The sequence below is a fragment of the Pinus tabuliformis genome, chromosome 5_2 (assembly GCF_031772625.1).
Source record: "Pinus tabuliformis cultivar Carrire ecotype Pingquan chromosome 5_2, CPIR1, whole genome shotgun sequence".
NCBI lineage: Eukaryota > Viridiplantae > Streptophyta > Pinopsida > Pinales > Pinaceae > Pinus > Pinus tabuliformis.
The window spans coordinates 1,125,377,970-1,125,404,272 of NC_142306.1; positions in this window are offsets into that span (position 1 = coordinate 1,125,377,970).

The window sequence follows — 26,303 nt, forward strand, 5'->3', positions numbered from 1 at the left end:
ATATGCTATCCCCGTCAAGCTCGTCATCAAAAAATAATCGGGGTACTCGCCAGAAATGGTGGGGGAAAATGGACCCATAATTATTGTCGTGTCGGCAGTATGTCGCTCTTGAACATGGCACTAGTTTGCATTCGTGTCTGGGTGGGGACATCTCATCTTGTTTTACACTTGCCTCCATGGGTATGGGTGATCCTATTTGACCTCTCATCTGCTCATTGCCATGTCACCATGACCTCTGCTAATTTGATGTCAAATACTGCCAAGTCCACTTTCGTGCCGCCGATATGTTCAAGAGAAATTGACCTCTGCAGAATTACAACCTCCCTCTGATACCTCACATAATTCTGATTCACCACAACATTCTTCCTTTGTCTCGTGTCAATGATGTGGGAAACACTATGGCCCACCTTTGATCAAGGTCACTTCCTGTCGACTTCAGCTCATAATCCAGGAAAGTGATATAGAGACTCCCTTCCGGTGCCTTGGAGCCTGCATGCCTCAATGGTAGGTTCTTCGTATTCGACGAGAGGTTTTCATCATTGGCCTCCGATCGAATGATTCTACAGGTGTTCGACACCAGCTCACTCATTCGCACGCCGTAGATTGTACCTATAGTACCTTGAGGGCCATTGTCATTATTGGTGGTACCTCTCGCATATGTTAACAACTTTCACTATTGGCTAGTAATCAGACGATGTTCATGCATGTTCGACTTCAACTCATGTATTCACATGCTTGGACTTGTACTCTGTTCGGGTCGAGATGGAGCGCAAGACCCTAGATTTTGTCTATTGGAATCCAGGTTGCGATTTGTGGCTTATTATGATCATTACATGACTCATTCACTGGATGGTTGTGACCATGCCTGAGTCTATTTATCGATCCTCACTGGACGGCTGCGCCCGTACCTTGGATCTAGATTATCATGTGCTCTGTTATGGATGGCTGCGCCCATACCACATATATCATGTACTTGAGATATCAGTTGTACTTCTTTACGCAGGTTCTCCGGCGGCCGTGTTTCAGTTACGCATGTTCTTTTAAAGAATTTCACCCCTCTCTCTCCCTCGAGCCTCATGCTTTAGGGGGCATTTGTTACATAGTAATTTGTCACTGTTTGTCACCGTCCCTGTTACCCCTCTCCCGCATACTGGAGGACTCATTCCGGGACTTGTGAGAAGTGACATGACCTAAAACCACTTGCATCATGGATTTCAGAGATCTGTGGTTTGTGCTTTTTGAATTTTTGACCGGAGAATCCACAGTAATGGAATTTTTACACCAACGTTTCGAATCCCAAATGGGATCCATCATCAGGGAAAAGAGAAAGATATTATTGTAAGTATGAGCTTCATATGCCCTGAAGACATCTCTTGCAGAATACCCATGAAAACAGCTCTTTTTGCATTAGCGCGGGTTCACAGTGTACTGCCCGCGCCAATGGGGGAAATCCTCTAAAGAGGGCGCGCCATTGGCGCTCTGTCTCAGAGTCGCACTCGCGCCAACCGAATTGAGTAAAGTTTTTAACCAACGAGCTTCGGAAGGTTCTTCTTAACCCATTCACCAACTGAATCTATGTTGAGCTAGGATGGTTTGGCTTCGAATCTCCATAGAAGGGAAGTGGTTTGCCACCTCTCATGGAAGTTTCTAAGTGATAAAGCCAATCCCATGAATAATGTGGTTGATCCTATCTCTTTCCTCTCTATCTATAAAAGCTTGTCTCTATGCCTTGAGCAAGCTAGTTCTAGTTCTAGTATAGTGATAGAGAATTCCAAGAGTTCAAGAGTTTGAAGCTGCAAGAGCCTTCTTTGCACCCATAAGGCCAAATCTAAGTGAGGAGATTCTTGTCACCCAAGAGAGAGAGGCTTGTTTCCCATCCCAACAAGCTTTGCAAGACTTGTGTAGCTGACTACCCAGCCAAAGGAGGATTTGACATCAGAACTATGGTTGTATTCTTCTTTGTTATTTATCAATAATAGATGACTATCATTATGGTTCCACTTTCATTGTCCTGTGATTGATGTTGAGTTATATCTTTTCTGACTGATATATAATTGCATCTATTGGATTTTACGCTTGTATTTGTTTTGGTCTTTGCATGTGCAGGTGTCCAATCACATAGATCGTGGGGATCGTGACCGGCCGAGGCAAAGGAACGAGAGCAACGTCTCTTCTACGAACATTAGCGTTGGAATCCAAGTAGGTTATTACCATCCACTTTTTTATTTGCAATTAGGAATTTGCATGATAGCATTGTTTGATTGTTGCTAGATCCGGTCTGGGCTAGTAGGGATCGTCTCTGTCCGCAGAGAGGATTTACCTCCACAACAATACTGTTGCTGGTAATTCTGATAAGGAGTGACCTGCATTTGTTGATAATTTTGGTACGGGGCCAACTGAGCTTGCCCCTGGGGTTGCTAGTAACCATACGATTGCTGAGCTCCATACTGAGCCTGGTGACCAGGCTGCGCTTGGTAAGAAGGTTGGGATTGAAACCCACCTTGCATCTGAAGACCAGTTTGAGTCTGGGGCCCAGAAGGATGTCCTTGAAAGGGTGGAGATTGGGCAACCTAGCCTGAAAGTTGCCCTGGTTGAGTTTGGGATGGACCCATTTGCCCAGAAGGATGAGCTTGCTAGGTGTTAGGTTGTCCTTGTACAACCGAGGGTTTTCCTTGCGGAATAGATGGCTGAGCAGACTGGATGGCTGGTTGACCCTGAGGTCGACCAACTTGTCCATATGGATGACTCGACAGGGTAGTGGGTGTGCCTTGCTGTACGTAAGGCTGACCACCCTGCCCAAAAGGGTACCCTTGCTGGATTCCAGGTTGTCCTTGTTGCATATAAGGTTGTCCTGCTTGTCCAAATGGATAACCTTGCTGGACACCAGGTTGACCTTGTTGAATGTAAGGTTGTCCTAGTTGCCCAGATGGGTAACCTTGCTGAACACCAGGTTGCCTCGGATTACCAGAAGGTTGAGCAAGATAAGTGAAAGACTAACCACCAGAGGCCGAAGGTTGTCCCTGAAAGGGTTGTCCTTGTGGGCCCCCAGGTTGCTCTAGGTGAGACTAGCCATAATACTGCTGCCCTTGGGGGGTTTGCACGTAAGATGGCTGGCCTTGGTTAGGCGGTCCCTGAGGCTGTGCAGGCGTTGCTTGGCCACCATGATAAGTGGTGGTGCCCCAAGCAACAGATAATGGCACCGAGACCTCAACAACAGGCTGAGATGGCAAGGTCCTGGAAAGATAAAGGTATTGACCTGTGGAATCATAGTAATAGAACGGACCTTGCGAGCTTAGATCCTGAACAGCTTGCAAATATCGATCATATGGCCCCCCTACTAGAGTGGGACCAGAAGAGGGCGGGGCACTTTGTGCAAGATGAACAACTCTCGGTGTATGTGCCGGCTGACTACTACTTACTAGGCCGTGAGACGGACCAGCACCAGTAGTCACAGCTAAAGATGTCGTAACGGCGCTAACAACCAGTGTTGAATACGCTACACAAACAGTCGGAACAGTTGGAACTGAAGTGATGGGTGTTGTTACACAGTAATTTATCACTGCCTTCCTGTCAGTCACCCTGCTGTGTCCAAGAAGTCACAATCACTAAATGTTTGCTCCCTGAACTGGCTAAAAACCCATTTTTCCAAAGTTTTGTGCATCAGCGCGTCTGTTCCTAAAATAACCGCGATGACCAGCGCCCCACAGTCTATTTCGTGCGCTGCCATCGCGGAAGAACATCACTTTTCCGCGATGACGCACAGCGCGGCTTTCACGTGTCCTTCCGCGCTGACATGGCTTGTTCAGTTATTGTCATGTGCTGACAGCGCGGCAGTCTCCATATAATCCGCGCTGATCCAGTTTGGGCGAATTTGTTCAAACAACCAGCCTTCCAGATCTCTCCAGGCTTGGTTGTTAGCTTTGTGAATGTCGACTCCCTTCTATGGCATGTCTGTTCGACCTTTTGCAACTACTCCCCTTGAAGATAAGCTCATCCTTCCACCTTTTTAGGAGACTCCTTCTCCTATATAAACTTCCACCATTACCATGAGCAGCTGGTTAGAAAATAGCTAGACTTAGCTTGGATTATACAAGAGCTTGTAGTGCTCAGATTGCTGCTATAGGTGTGGTGTGTTAGGAGTGGAAGTGATTGATTGCTTTGGGAAGTTTGTTTGTGACATTTGTGTGAGAGAGAGAGACTAGTTTGTCTTGGGAGAACCATCCTCAAAGGTGAATGCTTGAGATACATGCTGACTGATCCCTCCTGAGAAGTTTATCGACGTCAGAACATTTGGTTGTACTCTTCTCTATTCTGATTAATAATAGATGACTGCTATTATTGTTCCATTCTCGTTTGTTTATGCAATGGATAAATGTGAATTATGTCTTTTCTGACTGGCATATAGTTACTTTTACTAGATTTCACGCTTGCGTTTGCTTTCCCTTCGTGTGTGCAGGTGTCCGTTCGCGGGGATCGCGGAAGACTATGACCAGCTGAAGCGAAGGAGCAAGGGAAACATCCCCTCGACAAACGACAGCGCAGGAATCCAAGTAGGTGCTCTTTACTTCTTGTCTAATTGTAACTAGGAACATGCGTGGCAGCATTGTGTGATTGTTGCTAGACCCCTGTTGGGCTAGTAGGGATCGCCTCTATCCGTAGAGGGGATTTACCTTCCCAACAATTTGGCGACTCCGCTGGGGATCAGCCTTTTTGTCTCTTGAGTCCATCTTTGTGTTTGAATTTGATTGCTCTCTTTTTGAAATTGGGGATTAATTATCAGTCGTTTGCGTTTCCTGGGTTGATCTGGGAAATGCCCCTGTTTGATTGAAAAATTGGCTGTTTTGATTTGGGAGTTTTGATTTGCCTGTCACTATTTTTGAGCTCCATCGCGGATTTAATTTTAACAGTCGCGCTGAAAATCGGATCATCGCGGAAAAGACGTGTATATCCGCGATGTCAGCGCCACTTTCTAGCTTAATTCCGCGCTGACTGTGTTTTTCTAGCTTAATTCCGCGCTGACTCTGCTTTTCTGAGATCATCTCGGTTTTTGGGGCAAAATTCGCGCTGACAGCTCGGGTGGCCTGTGTAAAAGTTGCGCTGACCCTTGATCATCTCGGGTTCTCAGTGTAAAACTTGCGCTGACTCCTGAAAAGTTGTTTTTATAACTTTATCTCCTGAATTCATCAATCTTTCTTATCCCCTGTGGTTTCTTGTCCCTCATTAGCTTGTTTTGATTGCTTTTGGTTAAGGGACGCTCTCTCTTTGGTTTCATTCGACTGAATCTTGTGTTTTTAGACCATGTGACCTAGCCCTTTAGAAGTTTCATCGAGAAACCGTTTGCTTGGGTTACTTGTCTATTCAACATTCATCCACAACCCTCTTATTGATTTGCTTGAGGATTTTTCATTGCTTGTTGCTGATTGATTTTTAGTGTCGATTATTGAACCACCTTTTTTATGTTGATTCGATTTCTTCACTACCAAGCATAGATTACGATTGTTTGGATCGATCAGTTCACATTCGCTTCCTCCTTGCTTGCAATCCTTGCTTGTCTTGTCGAGCTTAGATCACATAGCTCATACGGAACTTAGTTTTCCTTTTTGATTTGGGAATCTTTGTTGAGTGTTTTGGGAACTTTGTGTGCTTTCATTAGGCAATTGCATTTTGCTTGGTGTTCCGGTTCCTCCAAATTCATTTAGATGCTTTGTGCCATTGGAAGAAAATCAAACTAGTCGCTTTGTTTTTAAAAATTGAAAAGGAAAAGAATGTTTCATTGATTTGCATTTTCAAGAGAAAAAGTTTCCTTTCCTCGCTTTTAGTTGCATTAGGCTGTTTGATTGATTGTGTTCGTTTTGTTTGATTGAAATCTCTTTACCTTTCCATAGCTAGAATTCATCGAACAAAATGATTCTCGTTGACATGTAGTTTGCATCTAGGTAATTGTGAGAGAACATACGATAGGACCTGAAATCGAAACTTAATCTCAAGATCAACTATAAAATGAACCGAATGAATCTAAAAACGCATTGGAACTAAACGCAAATATCTAGAGGTCTAGGTTAGAGACGTGTTCCGGCGTCTTTAAACATAGTCACTGTTGTTTCACATTAGGTTGGGTGATTCCTCCTTCTGTGACTCGATAGTGGTCTAACACGGACTGCGCTCCCACGTACCGTCGCGTATATAGGGAGACCCCACTAGGCTTTTATCCTTTATCCATAGGAAGCCGAGTCGGCCGCCCTACGATTCGCAATGCAGTGAACACAGCATTCACGAAGATCGACCACCCGTACCCTAAAAAGTATTCTGTGGTTTTGCGAAAAGTTTGGCACACCCTCTACCTAGAGTTCCAGAGCAGTCACTTTTGATCCTTTTCGGACTCGCTAAACGAAAAGGTGCCTGTGAGCGTCTTGTCACTTCGTGCTCATTAAACATTCGAAGGAGACTGGAGTCATCTTTTCGTCCTTTTCTCGACTCCTGAAATATGAAAAGGTCAAGTTTGGTTCTTGTGTCTTAAAATTTATTCGGCCACGATAACATTCCCTGTTAGATCTTGTGTGCGTTAGCTTGAGTAGGTTTCGTTTTCATTTGCTATGGCAACTTTTCCAGGATTCACTAACCCAGGTTCCCCCTCTGATGGGAACCCAGGACAATTCCCTCCTCTTGGGAATGTTGGTGCTCCGTATATGGCGACGTTGTCCCTACCAGGGTTAACTGTCGGGTTGCCTGTGTGGTTGTTTTCAACCTCTTTGGTCCCTACCGTATCGGCTGTTAGTCCGTCAGTCCCTCCACCTGAACGACATCATGTTGATCCAAAGGTGGATCTCTCCCCTTCGACGCCTACTTCTACGTCGTCCTCTTCCACTTCGCCTGGTGAAAGTCTCGATTCGCATAACCAGGTGGCTAAGAAGAAGAAGAGGAAGTCCAAGAAGAAGAAGTCTCCTAAGGGAGAGTCTACACACACAGTCCCCCTCTCAAGTCCAGCTATCCACTCCAGTACACCTGAGATCGGGCCACCTCCTGCCCCTCCGCGGAAGGTTAAGTTTCCTTGTCGATTATGCAAGGAGGACCACCTGCTTCGTGATTGTCCTGGCATTCCCAGGGTATTAGAAGTCTGGTCTCGCAATCCGGCCCGCCCCTCATCGCCCGCTGAACATCATGGCGATGCTACCTCATCAGCTGGGAATGGTAAGGAGAAAGGGAAGATTCGAATCCCCTGTAAACTTTGTGAAGGCAATCATCCCCTTCACCTTTGTCCGCTCATGGATAAAGCCTCCAGTGTCTTGGAAAGTCTTACAGCTCCCTCACCCCAATTCCCCGTTGGATATCAACGTCTCTCTGCAGCTGTAGATCGCGCCCTTGTTGACAAAGAGATTGTTTCAGATTCCTCTTTTGTCCAAGCCCCTCTTCCCGAACCTGGCTATTCCCAGTCTGTTCCAGACCCGCCGTTGGTCGGAAAGAGTGTTGATTCGAGTTCACCTCCTCTCAAGCACTCTGTTTCGGAAGAGAAAAATTCTCATGTTCTTCTCGTCTCCTCAGATTCTCCTGAGCTTGATAAAGGTTCTCCTGAAACCTCTCCGGAGAATTTAGATTCGGTTCTTTCCGAGCAGGGGGGCAACCATATGGTTCCCCCACCAAGTAGTTCGGTCATTTCCTTTGATTGGAGTCGTTTGACTACCCCTCCCCTTCCATCCCACGTGCCTTTCTGGGTCACCGCCTATGCTTGCAATAAGGCGCTGCCTGGCACTGTGTTAGACGAAGGAGCATCGGTTAGTCTTATGCCCGTTACTACTTGGCGAGCTTTGGGTTCCCCATCGCTTGTACCTGTCGCACCGCATCTCACCGCGTTTGACGGAGGAACGAGTCAGCCATTAGGGATCCTTCCAAAGTTTCCTATTACTTTGGGGGGCAAGACTGTCTATATAGACGTCTCAGTTACCCAAGGTTCTTTAGACTTCAGTCTTCTCCTTGGTCGTGATTATGTGTATGCCATGGGAGCCCTTGTTTCTTCACTTTTCCGTGTGGTTTGTTTTCCACACGATGGAAGAATCGTGACGTTCGATCAATTATCGTTCGTTCGTCCACAAGCCCCTCCGGCGCACTCATCCTTCCCTCCTGGCTTTCATCCACAAGTTGCATCTGCCTCGCCGCAAATCAACTATGTGGCCACCTACCCCGTGCCCGTACCCAGTGATGACACCATCGTGCATAGTGTCCTGGGGGCATTAGGTCCTGATTTCCAAGATGTCGGCCTTTCCTCCGGAGCCACTTTCTTGGGGGCCTCCACTTCCCGTTCATTATGATGAAGTCTGGACGGAGCATAGTTCACTTTCCTATGTCAAGCTCCCTAAAAAATGAAATTAGGTCTGGACGGAGCATAGTTCACTTTCCTATGTCAAGCTCCCTAAAAAATGAAATTAGGTCTGGATGGAGCATAGTTCTTTTCCGGTGTCAAGCTCCTTAAAAAATGAAACTAGGTCTGGTCGGAGCATAGTTCCTTTCCGGTGTCAAGCTCCTTAAAAAATGAAACTGGGTCTGGTCGGAGCATAGTTCGCTTTCCTGTGTCAAGCTCCTTAAAAAAATGAAACTAGGTGTCGGAGCATAGTTCCTGATCTTGTGTCAAGCTCGTTAAAAAATGCAACACGGGTTATGAGGATAGTTCTTTTACTGTGTCAACCTCATTAAAAAATGAAACACCTCCCTTTCCAGATCGAGTCTTTTGATTAAGATCTCGTAAAATACAAGTCGAGTCTTTCATAGATCTCGAGAGTGAACCTTCATTCCATCCACTTTGTTGAATGCAATGAAGCTTGGGGGGCATGTACCTCGATTTTCATTATTATGCTGGGGGCATGCAAACTCATAACAAGCATAGTTTTTCGTTTCAAGCTTGTGTAAACATGAAACCGAATCCAAGCAAAGTTCTCCACGGTTCAAGCTTGTGTAAAAATGAACCCATACCTGATTTACATCTCGTGATTGCCTTTTATCTGCTAATTTCTGCTAGATGAGCCTTGGTTGTTTTCATTCCATCGCCGCCATCTCTTTGGCCGATCATATGCTTTCATTTGGTTGTTTTTCCTTTCCTGAGGAACCGCAGTGATGAGTGGTTTTGTTAGCCAGCCTCTTGACCATTACATGTTTTGAGCAGTTCTGCCATTTCCGGAACCAGTTGCTACCCTTTATACCACTCGTTCCTCTAGGACGAGTCGCCTTTAAGCTCTTTTCTGACTCGTAAAATATGAAAAGATTGCCGAGTATTTTTCCCTTTTTGACTCGTTAAAGAGAATAAAAATGGAGGTCTGCTTTAAGCTCTTTTCTGACCGTTTAAAGATGAAAAGATTGCCGAGTCCCCCTCTCGACTCGTTAAAGAAATGAGAGGCGGTCGTTTTTAAGCTCTTTTTTCCGACCGTTAAACCAAAAAGATCGCCGGGTGCTTGTCGTTTCGCACTCGATATTGGCTCTAAAACGACGTGTCTTCGACCACTTTTTTACTTTTTCCGGTCGGCGACACTATTTATGAAAAGTACTCCTCGGTTGTAATGACCGGGCGGTTCTTTCGAGCACAGTTTTATACTTTTTCGGGCTCGAGAGACACAACTGTACGAAAAAGGACCCCCCTGGAGCCTCCTTTTCCGCATTCTTTTCAGACTCTCGAAACAAGAAAAGAAGCCGAGTTTTTCCTTTGTCAGGCTCGTTAAACACTCAATGACATCGGATATTGTCAACATGACACACATCAAGCATATGTTACCCCCGTCAAGCTTGTCGTCCAAAAATAATCGGGGTACCTGCCTGCAAAGGTGGGGAAAATGGAACTTTGATTACAGTCGTCTCGGCAGTACGTCGCTCTTGAACACGGCACTCCGCTGTTTCGTGTCTGGGTGGGGTCATCTCATCTCGTTTTCACTAACCTCCATGGGTTTGGGACATCCTATTTGACCTCTCATCTGTTTATTGCCATCATCATCCTACCCGCTGCTCATTTGATGTCAAGTACTGCCAAATCCGTTATAGTGCCGTTATGTGTTCAAGAGAAGTTGTCCTCTGCCACAAAGCAACCTCGTTCGCTATCTCATCACAAATTATTATACCTCTGTCTCGTGTCGCTGATGTGGGAATCATTATGGCCCACCTTCGATCAAGGCCACTTCTCGTCGACTTCAACTCATTATCCGAGAAAGTGACTTAGAGACTCCTTCCAGGTGCCTTGGAGCCTGCATGCCTCAATGGCAGGTTCCTCGTGTTCGACGCAAGGTTTACATCATTGACCTACGATCGAATGATTCCGTGGGTGTTCGACACCAACTCATTGATTCACACGCTACGGATTGTACCTATAGTACCTTGAGGGCCATTGTCATTATTGGTGGTACCTCTCGCGTCTGTTAACGGTTCTCATCATTGACCGGTAATCAGGCGATGTTCATACATGTTCGACTCCAACCCCTGTATTCACATGTGTGGACCTGTACTCTGTTCGGGTCGAGATGGAGCGCAAGACCCTGGATCCTTGCTCACTGTGGTCCAGGCTGCGATTTTGTGGATAATCATTACATGACTCATCGATGGATGGCTGCGCCCATACCTGAGTCTTCATGGATGGCTGCGACCATACCTTGTCTTTATTATGGTCTCTTTAGCTGGGTGGCTGCGTCCATACCATAGACCAGTCTTGCATGTCTTTTGGATGGCTGCGCCCATACCTAGACTGCGTGTACATGATTGTCAGAGATTTTTCGGTACTTCCTGGTGGTGTTCCAGTTCGGCGTGTGTTGTAAAGCATTTCACCCCTCCCACTCTCTCGGTCTTCATGCTTTAGGGGGCATCTGTTACACAGTAATTTATCACTGCCTTCCTGTCAGTCACCCTGCTGTGTCCAAGAAGTCACAATCACTAAATGTTTGCTCCCTGAACTGGCTAAAAACCCATTTTTCCAAAGTTTTGTGCATCAGCGCGTCTGTTCCTAAAATAACCGCGATGACCAGCGCCCCACAGTCTATTTCGTGCGCTGCCATCGCGGAAGAACATCACTTTTCCGCGATGACGCACAGCGCGGCTTTCACGTGTCCTTCCGCGCTGACATGGCTTGTTCAGTTATTGTCATGTGCTGACAGCGCGGCAGTCTCCATATAATCCGCGCTGATCCAGTTTGGGCGAATTTGTTCAAACAACCAGCCTTCCAGATCTCTCCAGGCTTGGTTGTTAGCTTTGTGAATGTCGACTCCCTTCTATGGCATGTCTGTTCGACCTTTTGCAACTACTCCCCTTGAAGATAAGCTCATCCTTCCACCTTTTTAGGAGACTCCTTCTCCTATATAAACTTCCACCATTACCATGAGCAGCTGGTTAGAAAATAGCTAGACTTAGCTTGGATTATACAAGAGCTTGTAGTGCTCAGATTGCTGCTATAGGTGTGGTGTGTTAGGAGTGGAAGTGATTGATTGCTTTGGGAAGTTTGTTTGTGACATTTGTGTGAGAGAGAGAGACTAGTTTGTCTTGGGAGAACCATCCTCAAAGGTGAATGCTTGAGATACATGCTGACTGATCCCTCCTGAGAAGTTTATCGACGTCAGAACATTTGGTTGTACTCTTCTCTATTCTGATTAATAATAGATGACTGCTATTATTGTTCCATTCTCGTTTGTTTATGCAATGGATAAATGTGAATTATGTCTTTTCTGACTGGCATATAGTTACTTTTACTAGATTTCACGCTTGCGTTTGCTTTCCCTTCGTGTGTGCAGGTGTCCGTTCGCGGGGATCGCGGAAGACTATGACCAGCTGAAGCGAAGGAGCAAGGGAAACATCCCTCGACAAACGACAGCGCAGGAATCCAAGTAGGTGCTCTTTACTTCTTGTCTAATTGTAACTAGGAACATGCGTGGCAGCATTGTGTGATTGTTGCTAGACCCCTGTTGGGCTAGTAGGGATCGCCTCTATCCGTAGAGGGGATTTACCTTCCCAACAATTTGGCGACTCCGCTGGGGATCAGCCTTTTTGTCTCTTGAGTCCATCTTTGTGTTTGAATTTGATTGCTCTCTTTTTGAAATTGGGGATTAATTATCAGTCGTTTGCGTTTCCTGGGTTGATCTGGGAAATGCCCCTGTTTGATTGAAAAATTGGCTGTTTTGATTTGGGAGTTTTGATTTGCCTGTCACTATTTTTGAGCTCCATCGCGGATTTAATTTTAACAGTCGCGCTGAAAATCGGATCATCGCGGAAAAGACGTGTATATCCGCGATGTCAGCGCCACTTTCTAGCTTAATTCCGCGCTGACTGTGTTTTTCTAGCTTAATTCCGCGCTGACTCTGCTTTTCTGAGATCATCTCGGTTTTTGGGGCAAAATTCGCGCTGACAGCTCGGGTGGCCTGTGTAAAAGTTGCGCTGACCCTTGATCATCTCGGGTTCTCAGTGTAAAACTTGCGCTGACTCCTGAAAAGTTGTTTTTATAACTTTATCTCCTGAATTCATCAATCTTTCTTATCCCCTGTGGTTTCTTGTCCCTCATTAGCTTGTTTTGATTGCTTTTGGTTAAGGGACGCTCTCTCTTTGGTTTCATTCGACTGAATCTTGTGTTTTTAGACCATGTGACCTAGCCCTTTAGAAGTTTCATCGAGAAACCGTTTGCTTGGGTTACTTGTCTATTCAACATTCATCCACAACCCTCTTATTGATTTGCTTGAGGATTTTTCATTGCTTGTTGCTGATTGATTTTTAGTGTCGATTATTGAACCACCTTTTTTATGTTGATTCGATTTCTTCACTACCAAGCATAGATTACGATTGTTTGGATCGATCAGTTCACATTCGCTTCCTCCTTGCTTGCAATCCTTGCTTGTCTTGTCGAGCTTAGATCACATAGCTCATACGGAACTTAGTTTTCCTTTTGATTTGGAATCTTTGTTGAGTGTTTTGGGAACTTTGTGTGCTTTCATTAGGCAATTGCATTTTGCTTGGTGTTCCGGTTCCTCCAAATTCATTTAGATGCTTTGTGCCATTGGAAGAAAATCAAACTAGTCGCTTTGTTTTTAAAAATTGAAAAGGAAAAGAATGTTTCATTGATTTGCATTTTCAAGAGAAAAAGTTTCCTTTCCTCGCTTTTAGTTGCATTAGGCTGTTTGATTGATTGTGTTCGTTTTGTTTGATTGAAATCTCTTTACCTTTCCATAGCTAGAATTCATCGAACAAAATGATTCTCGTTGACATGTAGTTTGCATCTAGGTAATTGTGAGAGAACATACGATAGGACCTGAAATCGAAACTTAATCTCAAGATCAACTATAAAATGAACCGAATGAATCTAAAAACGCATTGGAACTAAACGCAAATATCTAGAGGTCTAGGTTAGAGACGTGTTCCGGCGTCTTTAAACATAGTCACTGTTGTTTCACATTAGGTTGGGTGATTCCTCCTTCTGTGACTCGATAGTGGTCTAACACGGACTGCGCTCCCACGTACCGTCGCGTATATAGGGAGACCCCACTAGGCTTTTATCCTTTATCCATAGGAAGCCGAGTCGGCCGCCCTACGATTCGCAATGCAGTGAACACAGCATTCACGAAGATCGACCACCCGTACCCTAAAAAGTATTCTGTGGTTTTGCGAAAAGTTTGGCACACCCTCTACCTAGAGTTCCAGAGCAGTCACTTTTGATCCTTTTCGGACTCGCTAAACGAAAAGGTGCCTGTGAGCGTCTTGTCACTTCGTGCTCATTAAACATTCGAAGGAGACTGGAGTCATCTTTTCGTCCTTTTCTCGACTCCTGAAATATGAAAAGGTCAAGTTTGGTTCTTGTGTCTTAAAATTTATTCGGCCACGATAACATTCCCTGTTAGATCTTGTGTGCGTTAGCTTGAGTAGGTTTCGTTTTCATTTGCTATGGCAACTTTTCCAGGATTCACTAACCCAGGTTCCCCCTCTGATGGGAACCCAGGACAATTCCCTCCTCTTGGGAATGTTGGTGCTCCGTATATGGCGACGTTGTCCCTACCAGGGTTAACTGTCGGGTTGCCTGTGTGGTTGTTTTCAACCTCTTTGGTCCCTACCGTATCGGCTGTTAGTCCGTCAGTCCCTCCACCTGAACGACATCATGTTGATCCAAAGGTGGATCTCTCCCCTTCGACGCCTACTTCTACGTCGTCCTCTTCCACTTCGCCTGGTGAAAGTCTCGATTCGCATAACCAGGTGGCTAAGAAGAAGAAGAGGAAGTCCAAGAAGAAGAAGTCTCCTAAGGGAGAGTCTACACACACAGTCCCCCTCTCAAGTCCAGCTATCCACTCCAGTACACCTGAGATCGGGCCACCTCCTGCCCCTCCGCGGAAGGTTAAGTTTCCTTGTCGATTATGCAAGGAGGACCACCTGCTTCGTGATTGTCCTGGCATTCCCAGGGTATTAGAAGTCTGGTCTCGCAATCCGGCCCGCCCCTCATCGCCCGCTGAACATCATGGCGATGCTACCTCATCAGCTGGGAATGGTAAGGAGAAAGGGAAGATTCGAATCCCCTGTAAACTTTGTGAAGGCAATCATCCCCTTCACCTTTGTCCGCTCATGGATAAAGCCTCCAGTGTCTTGGAAAGTCTTACAGCTCCCTCACCCCAATTCCCCGTTGGATATCAACGTCTCTCTGCAGCTGTAGATCGCGCCCTTGTTGACAAAGAGATTGTTTCAGATTCCTCTTTTGTCCAAGCCCCTCTTCCCGAACCTGGCTGTTCCCAGTCTGTTCCAGACCCGCCGTTGGTCGGAAAGAGTGTTGATTCGAGTTCACCTCCTCTCAAGCACTCTGTTTCGGAAGAGAAAAATTCTCATGTTCTTCTCGTCTCCTCAGATTCTCCTGAGCTTGATAAAGGTTCTCCTGAAACCTCTCCGGAGAATTTAGATTCGGTTCTTTCCGAGCAGGGGGGCAACCATATGGTTCCCCCACCAAGTAGTTCGGTCATTTCCTTTGATTGGAGTCGTTTGACTACCCCTCCCCTTCCATCCCACGTGCCTTTCTGGGTCACCGCCTATGCTTGCAATAAGGCGCTGCCTGGCACTGTGTTAGACGAAGGAGCATCGGTTAGTCTTATGCCCGTTACTACTTGGCGAGCTTTGGGTTCCCCATCGCTTGTACCTGTCGCACCGCATCTCACCGCGTTTGACGGAGGAACGAGTCAGCCATTAGGGATCCTTCCAAAGTTTCCTATTACTTTGGGGGGCAAGACTGTCTATATAGACGTCTCAGTTACCCAAGGTTCTTTAGACTTCAGTCTTCTCCTTGGTCGTGATTATGTGTATGCCATGGGAGCCCTTGTTTCTTCACTTTTCCGTGTGGTTTGTTTTCCACACGATGGAAGAATCGTGACGTTCGATCAATTATCGTTCGTTCGTCCACAAGCCCCTCCGGCGCACTCATCCTTCCCTCCTGGCTTTCATCCACAAGTTGCATCTGCCTCGCCGCAAATCAACTATGTGGCCACCTACCCCGTGCCCGTACCCAGTGATGACACCATCGTGCATAGTGTCCTGGGGGCATTAGGTCCTGATTTCCAAGATGTCGGCCTTTCCTCCGGAGCCACTTTCTTGGGGGCCTCCACTTCCCGTTCATTATGATGAAGTCTGGACGGAGCATAGTTCACTTTCCTATGTCAAGCTCCCTAAAAAATGAAATTAGGTCTGGACGGAGCATAGTTCACTTTCCTATGTCAAGCTCCCTAAAAAATGAAATTAGGTCTGGATGGAGCATAGTTCTTTTCCGGTGTCAAGCTCCTTAAAAAATGAAACTAGGTCTGGTCGGAGCATAGTTCCTTTCCGGTGTCAAGCTCCTTAAAAAATGAAACTGGGTCTGGTCGGAGCATAGTTCGCTTTCCTGTGTCAAGCTCCTTAAAAAAATGAAACTAGGTGTCGGAGCATAGTTCCTGATCTTGTGTCAAGCTCGTTAAAAAATGCAACACGGGTTATGAGGATAGTTCTTTTACTGTGTCAACCTCATTAAAAAATGAAACACCTCCCTTTCCAGATCGAGTCTTTTGATTAAGATCTCGTAAAATACAAGTCGAGTCTTTCATAGATCTCGAGAGTGAACCTTCATTCCATCCACTTTGTTGAATGCAATGAAGCTTGGGGGGCATGTACCTCGATTTGCATTATTATGCTGGGGGCATGCAAACTCATAACAAGCATAGTTTTTCGTTTCAAGCTTGTGTAAACATGAAACCGAATCCAAGCAAAGTTCTCCACGGTTCAAGCTTGTGTAAAAATGAACCCATACCTGATTTACATCTCGTGATTGCCTTTTATCTGCTAATTTCTGCTAGATGAGCCTTGGTTGTTTTCATTCCATCGCCGCCATCTCTTTGGCCGATCATATGCTTTCACTTGGTTGTTTTTCCTTTCCTGAGGAACCGCAGCGATGAGTGGTTTTGTTAGCCAGCCTCTTGACCATTACATGTTTTGAGCAGTTCTGCCATTGCCGGAACCAGTTGCTACCCTTTATACCACTCGTTCCTCTAGGACGAGTCGCCTTTAAGCTCTTTTCTGACTCGTAAAATATGAAAAGATTGCCGAGTATTTTTCCCTTTTTGACTCGTTAAAGAGAATAAAAATGGAGGTCTGCTTTCAGCTCTTTTCTGACCGTTTAAAGATGAAAAGATTGCCGAGTCCCCCTCTCGACTCGTTAAAGAAATGAGAGGCGGTCGTTTTTAAGCTCTTTTTCCGACCGTTAAACCAAAAAGATCGCCGGGTGTTTGTCGTTTCGCACTCGATATTGGCTCTAAAACGACGTGTCTTCGACCACTTTTTTACTTTTTCCGGTCGGCGACACTATTTATGAAAAGTACTCCTCGGTTGTAATGACCGGGCGGTTCTTTCGAGCACAGTTTTATACTTTTTCGGGCTCGAGAGACACAACTGTACGAAAAAGGACCCCCCTGGAGCCTCCTTTTCCGCATTCTTTTCAGACTCTCGAAACAAGAAAAGAAGCCGAGTTTTTCCTTTGTCAGGCTCGTTAAACACTCAATGACATCGGATATTGTCAACATGACACACATCAAGCATATGTTACCCCCGTCAAGCTTGTCGTCCAAAAATAATCGGGGTACCTGCCTGCAAAGGTGGGGAAAATGGAACTTTGATTACAGTCGTCTCGGCAGTACGTCGCTCTTGAACACGGCACTCCGCTGTTTCGTGTCTGGGTGGGGTCATCTCATCTCGTTTTCACTAACCTCCATGGGTTTGGGACATCCTATTTGACCTCTCATCTGTTTATTGCCATCATCATCCTACCCGCTGCTCATTTGATGTCAAGTACTGCCAAATCCGTTATAGTGCCGTTATGTGTTCAAGAGAAGTTGTCCTCTGCCACAAAGCAACCTCGTTCGCTATCTCATCACAAATTATTATACCTCTGTCTCGTGTCGCTGATGTGGGAATCATTATGGCCCACCTTCGATCAAGGCCACTTCTCGTCGACTTCAACTCATTATCCGAGAAAGTGACTTAGAGACTCCTTCCAGGTGCCTTGGAGCCTGCATGCCTCAATGGCAGGTTCCTCGTGTTCGACGCAAGGTTTACATCATTGACCTACGATCGAATGATTCCGTGGGTGTTCGACACCAACTCATTGATTCACACGCTACGGATTGTACCTATAGTACCTTGAGGGCCATTGTCATTATTGGTGGTACCTCTCGCGTCTGTTAACGGTTCTCATCATTGACCGGTAATCAGGCGATGTTCATACATGTTCGACTCCAACCCCTGTATTCACATGTGTGGACCTGTACTCTGTTCGGGTCGAGATGGAGCGCAAGACCCTGGATCCTTGCTCACTGTGGTCCAGGCTGCGATTTTGTGGATAATCATTACATGACTCATCGATGGATGGCTGCGCCCATACCTGAGTCTTCATGGATGGCTGCGACCATACCTTGTCTTTATTATGGTCTCTTTAGCTGGGTGGCTGCGTCCATACCATAGACCAGTCTTGCATGTCTTTTGGATGGCTGCGCCCATACCTAGACTGCGTGTACATGATTGTCAGAGATTTTTCGGTACTTCCTGGTGGTGTTCCAGTTCGGCGTGTGTTGTAAAGCATTTCACCCCTCCCACTCTCTCGGTCTTCATGCTTTAGGGGGCATCTGTTACACAGTAATTTATCACTGCCTTCCTGTCAGTCACCCTGCTGTGTCCAAGAAGTCACAATCACTAAATGTTTGCTCCCTGAACTGGCTAAAAACCCATTTTTCCAAAGTTTTGTGCATCAGCGCGTCTGTTCCTAAAATAACCGCGATGACCAGCGCCCCACAGTCTATTTCGTGCGCTGCCATCGCGGAAGAACATCACTTTTCCGCGATGACGCACAGCGCGGCTTTCACGTGTCCTTCCGCGCTGACATGGCTTGTTCAGTTATTGTCATGTGCTGACAGCGCGGCAGTCTCCATATAATCCGCGCTGATCCAGTTTGGGCGAATTTGTTCAAACAACCAGCCTTCCAGATCTCTCCAGGCTTGGTTGTTAGCTTTGTGAATGTCGACTCCCTTCTATGGCATGTCTGTTCGACCTTTTGCAACTACTCCCCTTGAAGATAAGCTCATCCTTCCACCTTTTTAGGAGACTCCTTCTCCTATATAAACTTCCACCATTACCATGAGCAGCTGGTTAGAAAATAGCTAGACTTAGCTTGGATTATACAAGAGCTTGTAGTGCTCAGATTGCTGCTATAGGTGTGGTGTGTTAGGAGTGGAAGTGATTGATTGCTTTGGGAAGTTTGTTTGTGACATTTGTGTGAGAGAGAGAGACTAGTTTGTCTTGGGAGAACCATCCTCAAAGGTGAATGCTTGAGATACATGCTGACTGATCCCTCCTGAGAAGTTTATCGACGTCAGAACATTTGGTTGTACTCTTCTCTATTCTGATTAATAATAGATGACTGCTATTATTGTTCCATTCTCGTTTGTTTATGCAATGGATAAATGTGAATTATGTCTTTTCTGACTGGCATATAGTTACTTTTACTAGATTTCACGCTTGCGTTTGCTTTCCCTTCGTGTGTGCAGGTGTCCGTTCGCGGGGATCGCGGAAGACTATGACCAGCTGAAGCGAAGGAGCAAGGGAAACATCCCCTCGACAAACGACAGCGCAGGAATCCAAGTAGGTGCTCTTTACTTCTTGTCTAATTGTAACTAGGAACATGCGTGGCAGCATTGTGTGATTGTTGCTAGACCCCTGTTGGGCTAGTAGGGATCGCCTCTATCCGTAGAGGGGATTTACCTTCCCAACAATTTGGCGACTCCGCTGGGGATCAGCCTTTTTGTCTCTTGAGTCCATCTTTGTGTTTGAATTTGATTGCTCTCTTTTTGAAATTGGGGATTAATTATCAGTCGTTTGCGTTTCCTGGGTTGATCTGGGAAATGCCCCTGTTTGATTGAAAAATTGGCTGTTTTGATTTGGGAGTTTTGATTTGCCTGTCACTATTTTTGAGCTCCATCGCGGATTTAATTTTAACAGTCGCGCTGAAAATCGGATCATCGCGGAAAAGACGTGTATATCCGCGATGTCAGCGCCACTTTCTAGCTTAATTCCGCGCTGACTGTGTTTTTCTAGCTTAATTCCGCGCTGACTCTGCTTTTCTGAGATCATCTCGGTTTTTGGGGCAAAATTCGCGCTGACAGCTCGGGTGGCCTGTGTAAAAGTTGCGCTGACCCTTGATCATCTCGGGTTCTCAGTGTAAAACTTGCGCTGACTCCTGAAAAGTTGTTTTTATAACTTTATCTCCTGAATTCATCAATCTTTCTTATCCCCTGTGGTTTCTTGTCCCTCATTAGCTTGTTTTGATTGCTTTTGGTTAAGGGACGCTCTCTCTTTGGTTTCATTCGACTGAATCTTGTGTTTTTAGACCATGTGACCTAGCCCTTTAGAAGTTTCATCGAGAAACCGTTTGCTTGGGTTACTTGTCTATTCAACATTCATCCACAACCCTCTTATTGATTTGCTTGAGGATTTTTCATTGCTTGTTGCTGATTGATTTTTAGTGTCGATTATTGAACCACCTTTTTTATGTTGATTCGATTTCTTCACTACCAAGCATAGATTACGATTGTTTGGATCGATCAGTTCACATTCGCTTCCTCCTTGCTTGCAATCCTTGCTTGTCTTGTCGAGCTTAGATCACATAGCTCATACGGAACTTAGTTTTCCTTTTTGATTTGGGAATCTTTGTTGAGTGTTTTGGGAACTTTGTGTGCTTTCATTAGGCAATTGCATTTTGCTTGGTGTTCCGGTTCCTCCAAATTCATTTAGATGCTTTGTGCCATTGGAAGAAAATCAAACTAGTCGCTTTGTTTTTAAAAATTGAAAAGGAAAAGAATGTTTCATTGATTTGCATTTTCAAGAGAAAAAGTTTCCTTTCCTCGCTTTTAGTTGCATTAGGCTGTTTGATTGATTGTGTTCGTTTTGTTTGATTGAAATCTCTTTACCTTTCCATAGCTAGAATTCATCGAACAAAATGATTCTCGTTGACATGTAGTTTGCATCTAGGTAATTGTGAGAGAACATACGATAGGACCTGAAATCGAAACTTAATCTCAAGATCAACTATAAAATGAACCGAATGAATCTAAAAACGCATTGGAACTAAACGCAAATATCTAGAGGTCTAGGTTAGAGACGTGTTCCGGCGTCTTTAAACATAGTCACTGTTGTTTCACATTAGGTTGGGTGATTCCTCCTTCTGTGACTCGATAGTGGTCTAACACGGACTGCGCTCCCACGTACCGTCGCGTATATAGGGAGACCCCACTAGGCTTTTATCCTTTATCCATAGGAAGCCGAGTCGGCCGCCCTACGATTCGCAATGCAGTGAACACAGCATTCACGAAGATCGACCACCCGTACCCTAAAAAGTATTCTGTGGTTTTGCGAAAAGTTTGGCACACCCTCTACCTAGAGTTCCAGAGCAGTCACTTTTGATCCTTTTCGGACTCGCTAAACGAAAAGGTGCCTGTGAGCGTCTTGTCACTTCGTGCTCATTAAACATTCGAAGGAGACTGGAGTCATCTTTTCGTCCTTTTCTCGACTCCTGAAATATGAAAAGGTCAAGTTTGGTTCTTGTGTCTTAAAATTTATTCGGCCACGATAACATTCCCTGTTAGATCTTGTGTGCGTTAGCTTGAGTAGGTTTCGTTTTCATTTGCTATGGCAACTTTTCCAGGATTCACTAACCCAGGTTCCCCCTCTGATGGGAACCCAGGACAATTCCCTCCTCTTGGGAATGTTGGTGCTCCGTATATGGCGACGTTGTCCCTACCAGGGTTAACTGTCGGGTTGCCTGTGTGGTTGTTTTCAACCTCTTTGGTCCCTACCGTATCGGCTGTTAGTCCGTCAGTCCCTCCACCTGAACGACATCATGTTGATCCAAAGGTGGATCTCTCCCCTTCGACGCCTACTTCTACGTCGTCCTCTTCCACTTCGCCTGGTGAAAGTCTCGATTCGCATAACCAGGTGGCTAAGAAGAAGAAGAGGAAGTCCAAGAAGAAGAAGTCTCCTAAGGGAGAGTCTACACACACAGTCCCCCTCTCAAGTCCAGCTATCCACTCCAGTACACCTGAGATCGGGCCACCTCCTGCCCCTCCGCGGAAGGTTAAGTTTCCTTGTCGATTATGCAAGGAGGACCACCTGCTTCGTGATTGTCCTGGCATTCCCAGGGTATTAGAAGTCTGGTCTCGCAATCCGGCCCGCCCCTCATCGCCCGCTGAACATCATGGCGATGCTACCTCATCAGCTGGGAATGGTAAGGAGAAAGGGAAGATTCGAATCCCCTGTAAACTTTGTGAAGGCAATCATCCCCTTCACCTTTGTCCGCTCATGGATAAAGCCTCCAGTGTCTTGGAAAGTCTTACAGCTCCCTCACCCCAATTCCCCGTTGGATATCAACGTCTCTCTGCAGCTGTAGATCGCGCCCTTGTTGACAAAGAGATTGTTTCAGATTCCTCTTTTGTCCAAGCCCCTCTTCCCGAACCTGGCTGTTCCCAGTCTGTTCCAGACCCGCCGTTGGTCGGAAAGAGTGTTGATTCGAGTTCACCTCCTCTCAAGCACTCTGTTTCGGAAGAGAAAAATTCTCATGTTCTTCTCGTCTCCTCAGATTCTCCTGAGCTTGATAAAGGTTCTCCTGAAACCTCTCCGGAGAATTTAGATTCGGTTCTTTCCGAGCAGGGGGGCAACCATATGGTTCCCCCACCAAGTAGTTCGGTCATTTCCTTTGATTGGAGTCGTTTGACTACCCCTCCCCTTCCATCCCACGTGCCTTTCTGGGTCACCGCCTATGCTTGCAATAAGGCGCTGCCTGGCACTGTGTTAGACGAAGGAGCATCGGTTAGTCTTATGCCCGTTACTACTTGGCGAGCTTTGGGTTCCCCATCGCTTGTACCTGTCGCACCGCATCTCACCGCGTTTGACGGAGGAACGAGTCAGCCATTAGGGATCCTTCCAAAGTTTCCTATTACTTTGGGGGGCAAGACTGTCTATATAGACGTCTCAGTTACCCAAGGTTCTTTAGACTTCAGTCTTCTCCTTGGTCGTGATTATGTGTATGCCATGGGAGCCCTTGTTTCTTCACTTTTCCGTGTGGTTTGTTTTCCACACGATGGAAGAATCGTGACGTTCGATCAATTATCGTTCGTTCGTCCACAAGCCCCTCCGGCGCACTCATCCTTCCCTCCTGGCTTTCATCCACAAGTTGCATCTGCCTCGCCGCAAATCAACTATGTGGCCACCTACCCCGTGCCCGTACCCAGTGATGACACCATCGTGCATAGTGTCCTGGGGGCATTAGGTCCTGATTTCCAAGATGTCGGCCTTTCCTCCGGAGCCACTTTCTTGGGGGCCTCCACTTCCCGTTCATTATGATGAAGTCTGGACGGAGCATAGTTCACTTTCCTATGTCAAGCTCCCTAAAAAATGAAATTAGGTCTGGACGGAGCATAGTTCACTTTCCTATGTCAAGCTCCCTAAAAAATGAAATTAGGTCTGGATGGAGCATAGTTCTTTTCCGGTGTCAAGCTCCTTAAAAAATGAAACTAGGTCTGGTCGGAGCATAGTTCCTTTCCGGTGTCAAGCTCCTTAAAAAATGAAACTGGGTCTGGTCGGAGCATAGTTCGCTTTCCTGTGTCAAGCTCCTTAAAAAAATGAAACTAGGTGTCGGAGCATAGTTCCTGATCTTGTGTCAAGCTCGTTAAAAAATGCAACACGGGTTATGAGGATAGTTCTTTTACTGTGTCAACCTCATTAAAAAATGAAACACCTCCCTTTCCAGATCGAGTCTTTTGATTAAGATCTCGTAAAATACAAGTCGAGTCTTTCATAGATCTCGAGAGTGAACCTTCATTCCATCCACTTTGTTGAATGCAATGAAGCTTGGGGGGCATGTACCTCGATTTTCATTATTATGCTGGGGGCATGCAAACTCATAACAAGCATAGTTTTTCGTTTCAAGCTTGTGTAAACATGAAACCGAATCCAAGCAAAGTTCTCCACGGTTCAAGCTTGTGTAAAAATGAACCCATACCTGATTTACATCTCGTGATTGCCTTTTATCTGCTAATTTCTGCTAGATGAGCCTTGGTTGTTTTCATTCCATCGCCGCCATCTCTTTGGCCGATCATATGCTTTCATTTGGTTGTTTTTCCTTTCCTGAGGAACCGCAGTGATGAGTGGTTTTGTTAGCCAGCCTCTTGACCATTACATGTTTTGAGCAGTTCTGCCATTTCCGGAACCAGTTGCTACCCTTTATACCACTCGTTCCTCTAGGACGAGTCGCCTTTAAGCTCTTTTCTGACTCGTAAAATATGAAAAGATTGCCGAGTATTTTTCCCTTTTTGACTCGTTAAAGAGAATAAAAATGGAGGTCTGCTTTAAGCTCTTTTCTGACCGTTTAAAGATGAAAAGATTGCCGAGTCCCCCTCTCGACTCGTTAAAGAAATGAGAGGCGGTCGTTTTTAAGCTCTTTTTCCGACCGTTAAACCAAAAAGATCGCCGGGTGCTTGTCGTTTCGCACTCGATATTGGCTCTAAAACGACGTGTCTTCGACCACTTTTTTACTTTTTCCGGTCGGCGACACTATTTATGAAAAGTACTCCTCGGTTGTAATGACCGGGCGGTTCTTTCGAGCACAGTTTTATACTTTTTCGGGCTCGAGAGACACAACTGTACGAAAAAGGACCCCCCTGGAGCCTCCTTTTCCGCATTCTTTTCAGACTCTCGAAACAAGAAAAGAAGCCGAGTTTTTCCTTTGTCAGGCTCGTTAAACACTCAATGACATCGGATATTGTCAACATGACACACATCAAGCATATGTTACCCCCGTCAAGCTTGTCGTCCAAAAATAATCGGGGTACCTGCCTGCAAAGGTGGGGAAAATGGAACTTTGATTACAGTCGTCTCGGCAGTACGTCGCTCTTGAACACGGCACTCCGCTGTTTCGTGTCTGGGTGGGGTCATCTCATCTCGTTTTCACTAACCTCCATGGGTTTGGGACATCCTATTTGACCTCTCATCTGTTTATTGCCATCATCATCCTACCCGCTGCTCATTTGATGTCAAGTACTGCCAAATCCGTTATAGTGCCGTTATGTGTTCAAGAGAAGTTGTCCTCTGCCACAAAGCAACCTCGTTCGCTATCTCATCACAAATTATTATACCTCTGTCTCGTGTCGCTGATGTGGGAATCATTATGGCCCACCTTCGATCAAGGCCACTTCTCGTCGACTTCAACTCATTATCCGAGAAAGTGACTTAGAGACTCCTTCCAGGTGCCTTGGAGCCTGCATGCCTCAATGGCAGGTTCCTCGTGTTCGACGCAAGGTTTACATCATTGACCTACGATCGAATGATTCCGTGGGTGTTCGACACCAACTCATTGATTCACACGCTACGGATTGTACCTATAGTACCTTGAGGGCCATTGTCATTATTGGTGGTACCTCTCGCGTCTGTTAACGGTTCTCATCATTGACCGGTAATCAGGCGATGTTCATACATGTTCGACTCCAACCCCTGTATTCACATGTGTGGACCTGTACTCTGTTCGGGTCGAGATGGAGCGCAAGACCCTGGATCCTTGCTCACTGTGGTCCAGGCTGCGATTTTGTGGATAATCATTACATGACTCATCGATGGATGGCTGCGCCCATACCTGAGTCTTCATGGATGGCTGCGACCATACCTTGTCTTTATTATGGTCTCTTTAGCTGGGTGGCTGCGTCCATACCATAGACCAGTCTTGCATGTCTTTTGGATGGCTGCGCCCATACCTAGACTGCGTGTACATGATTGTCAGAGATTTTTCGGTACTTCCTGGTGGTGTTCCAGTTCGGCGTGTGTTGTAAAGCATTTCACCCCTCCCACTCTCTCGGTCTTCATGCTTTAGGGGGCATCTGTTACACAGTAATTTATCACTGCCTTCCTGTCAGTCACCCTGCTGTGTCCAAGAAGTCACAATCACTAAATGTTTGCTCCCTGAACTGGCTAAAAACCCATTTTTCCAAAGTTTTGTGCATCAGCGCGTCTGTTCCTAAAATAACCGCGATGACCAGCGCCCCACAGTCTATTTCGTGCGCTGCCATCGCGGAAGAACATCACTTTTCCGCGATGACGCACAGCGCGGCTTTCACGTGTCCTTCCGCGCTGACATGGCTTGTTCAGTTATTGTCATGTGCTGACAGCGCGGCAGTCTCCATATAATCCGCGCTGATCCAGTTTGGGCGAATTTGTTCAAACAACCAGCCTTCCAGATCTCTCCAGGCTTGGTTGTTAGCTTTGTGAATGTCGACTCCCTTCTATGGCATGTCTGTTCGACCTTTTGCAACTACTCCCCTTGAAGATAAGCTCATCCTTCCACCTTTTTAGGAGACTCCTTCTCCTATATAAACTTCCACCATTACCATGAGCAGCTGGTTAGAAAATAGCTAGACTTAGCTTGGATTATACAAGAGCTTGTAGTGCTCAGATTGCTGCTATAGGTGTGGTGTGTTAGGAGTGGAAGTGATTGATTGCTTTGGGAAGTTTGTTTGTGACATTTGTGTGAGAGAGAGAGACTAGTTTGTCTTGGGAGAACCATCCTCAAAGGTGAATGCTTGAGATACATGCTGACTGATCCCTCCTGAGAAGTTTATCGACGTCAGAACATTTGGTTGTACTCTTCTCTATTCTGATTAATAATAGATGACTGCTATTATTGTTCCATTCTCGTTTGTTTATGCAATGGATAAATGTGAATTATGTCTTTTCTGACTGGCATATAGTTACTTTTACTAGATTTCACGCTTGCGTTT